The sequence below is a fragment of the Salvia hispanica genome, chromosome 5 (genome assembly GCF_023119035.1).
Source record: "Salvia hispanica cultivar TCC Black 2014 chromosome 5, UniMelb_Shisp_WGS_1.0, whole genome shotgun sequence".
NCBI lineage: Eukaryota > Viridiplantae > Streptophyta > Magnoliopsida > Lamiales > Lamiaceae > Salvia > Salvia hispanica.
In genome coordinates, this window is record NC_062969.1 from 13,648,552 (window position 1) to 13,652,454 (window position 3,903).

Here is a 3,903-nt window from a genome sequence, read left to right on the forward strand (position 1 = left end):
GGGTCAAGCCGGATTGGGCTTCCCTTACACAATATTGGGCTCCAGTATTTAATCAATTGGGACTAGCCCAAAACCAATTAAATACAAAGGTCCAACTAAAACTAGACCACAAATATTCAACAATGTGGACACAATGTTTAACAAGCCTTACATTAAAAGTAGATAAGAAGCATATGGTTGTTGTTGACAATCGACCAAGATAGAACAATCACACAAAAAATTAAAAGAAACTCTAGTTTCAAGAAACCTTATATCAAGTCCGACTTCAAAAACGACTATTCTCACTATTTATAAGTTGATGTCCTTGCCGTCAATGCCTTGAACTGCATCAGTTGTGCCCTAACCTAACATTGGCAAAATGAGGGTTTTTGCGGCTGCTCACTCGTCATATCAATTGCGTCGGGAAGATCTCTTCAAAAGTGCAATAAAGATACAAGAATTAGTTAGGACAATATAATATGCTAGGAGATAATAATCTATAGCATACACACATTAAGATTCATCTAATATATGCCACAAAACAAGTTTACTAATAAATCTAAAATGTCAAGATCTAGGTAAATTGCATCATTAATTCACCTTCCGTTTCTGCAACCGTCAAATTGAGTTGTGAATCACAACTAAAGATGATTTAAATTGGAATTGGTGGGTTTCTTATTAATAGAGACGTCTATTTTGGCACTTGGATTAAGGAAGATAGATGTGTGTAGATCAGATTTATTTAATAGTGTGCATCAGGTTTATAATGTGGTATATCAGATTTAAAATAAGGTTTTATTGTGGAGTATAAGGTTTTAGTTAATTGTGTGAATCAAGTTTACTTGTGTAATATCATGTTTTAATTATGTAATATTAGGTTTTATTGTGTAATATCATATTCGGGTTGTTATCGTGTTGTATCTAGTATCTACCATATTATACCGTGTCATTTTGTCGTGTGTGGATTGTGTTTGGGTTTGAAAGTAGCAAGATGGGTTCTTGTTTAGGGCTGAAAAATTCCTTAAGAGGCCAAGTTCGTGTAGGCCTTATTGAGCTGGGTCATTAATTCAGACTGACCCAATAACATAATACAATCCTCACGATTTGTCAACCTCTAATCAATATAAAGTGTTCAGATTTTCAATATATATGAATCCACTGTAAAAATGTATGAATATATAAATGACTTCAACCTCGTGTGGATTGTATTCAGTTAGTCGATTATCGTTTATTAATTAATAATCGAATCAATAGAGGTTGCTCAGGTTGGTTATTGATTAACCGAGAATCAAAACTTTTGGTTTTGAATTTGTTTTAGTTCGGATCAAATTAGTGTTTAGGAAAAATACTAATCAATAAATGTTTGATTATAATGGGTGAAACAAAAAAAATTGCTCTAAAGTATATACTACTACTCTACTAGAAACATTGAGTAGTGTTTATATAACTTATATTAAACCCTTCTAATTGCAAATATATTGTTCAAACCTCGGTGTTAAAACTTGTTGGTTTTTTTTAATCTCTTTCTTGCATTTGGTAAATGTGAGTTCATTAATATGTTTTTTTTTTTATAAAATAACAATCGCTCGAGCCTACAGCTGGGCGAGCTAAAGTACGATTAGCCATTTTTGTGTGGCAATCTTGTTATTTTATTCAGTCGCCAATTGCAAAGACGACCTCTCCATTATGTCATGGCTGGTAGACTATGTCTTTGTGCTTGTTTTTCTTTTCTTATGTTTCTTTGGATCCTTCTTTGCTATTTCAACACTCAATGTAGTTCTGTAATCTCGATCCTATTAGTTCTTTGTTGTTAACTTTGTGATTGTGCATTCACAACATTTGGTGACTTTGACGATCAGTTCACTCATAATTAAATTCCTATAAACCAAATGACTTAGCATCTAACATTTGAGCTACGACTTATAACATCATACGTTTCATCATCATTTGATTTTTGATACCCATCAAAACACTAATACTATAACGAAATTTTCGCAATGCAATTTCAAACCAATAATCCAATAATTTATTTTATTCCACCCATCCCTGTGAAAATTTGTCACTTATTTCCATTTTCATCCGTCCCTAAAAATTTATCACCTTTCACTTTTACTATTTTTGGCAGTAGACTTCACATTTCACTAACTCATTACCACTCACATTTTATTATAAAACTAATACTCCATCCGTCCCAATAAATATGAAACATTTGGTTTCCGGCACAGGATTTTATGCAAGTGTTGTTTTGTGAGTTAATGAAGAGAGAGTAAAGTAAGAGAAAGGGAAAAGTAGAGAGAGTGATGTTTCCATTTTAGGAAATGTTTCATTTTTAGTGGGACAACCCAAAAAGGAAAACGTTGCATTTCTAATGGGACAGAGGGAGTATATAAAAGTAGGATCCGCGTGCCAATAAATTTTTCAATCCACTTTTTATTATATTTTTTAAAATTCGTGTCAGGTCAAATGGTAACAAATTATTAGGGACGGAAGGAGTATGCTTTTACGCAATTAATTAATTGAAACATATTTCGTAGATTCCGCCCATCAACTATGAGCCCAAAGTATCCTGTGTACTAGTCCACCGAATAGCCCAATTATGGTGGCCCAATATTTAAAAATATCGGTGTATATAATAAGAGTTCCAATTTATTGACCAAAAGTGTCCCGAATCTCAACAGGATATATAATATAGTTTGATCGATCACATCCAGATTTTTACTGATTTTATTATTGAAAAACACTCTATACGCCGACGGTACAAGATACTAAGCACACCATCATTATATTTAATGTTTAAATATTATAATCAAAGTCACTAATATATTGTAATTAATGGTTGCGCTGAAGGTAAGCGCACACTTACCCAAGTTTTTGTGTTTGTTATTTCATCCAAAATTTTGATATATAAAATAAACCTATCTATGGAGTAACCTTTTTTTCCCCTTAAATTTATCAATTTAGTTATCAATATTTTCCTTCTAATCGGATATGAGATGAGTGATGACTGTTTAGTTTTTCGTTTTGAAGAATAATTGTAAACGAAGATATTAATTGATAGTACAATTAATATGAAAATATAATAAAATTAATAAAATCACTAATGAGATAATAAAAACTTTGATACATAAATCTATACTCCTATTTAATAAATAAGTAAATAATATCCATCCAATATTGGACTGATACTATTTTAATAGTAGTTTATAACATAACAGAAACAAATCTATTTAATTGTTTGCTTTGCTTTATGAACTAATCTAAAATGGGATATTACGCTTGAGTGGTTCAGATACTTCATGATTTGTTTCGATCAATTTTTTTGCATGAATTGGAGCATCATATTTCTAGAACAAATTAATGGGGTGAGTTGGTGCCTGTTGACAATAGCTAGCTTGGGTATTAGTTTGTGCTGTACACCCATGTAATTTATTTATAATTAGTATTGAGAAAGAATTATTGAAACAAACTAAAAAGAGGCACGTAATTAAATTTTCTTGACAAAATCATGGATATATAGATCTCATGGGTCTATGTCTGAGAAGCTTAGCATTAGCATCGATTTCCAATTTTAATTTTTTAGAGCTAATAAGCAATAGACGTAAAAGAGCACGTTATTATAATATGAGAAGCTCAACTCTGAAATCTGGATTTACATCTGGTCAAAAATCTTGGTTACTTACCTCTTATCAATTATTTTTATTCTTGATAATTCGCTGTTGACTTATGCAGGGACAGTAGGGTTCATGACTTTTTGAAACGGTACATATACATATTTTAATTTGCAATTGATAAATAAAAAAGAAGTAAATATTATTAAACTAACAATAACAAAATCCACATAATTAATCTTTAACTATATAAGTGAATGTGAATTAATTTTATAAATAGATAAAAGTTAACTATTTTTATGCAACGAATAAAGTA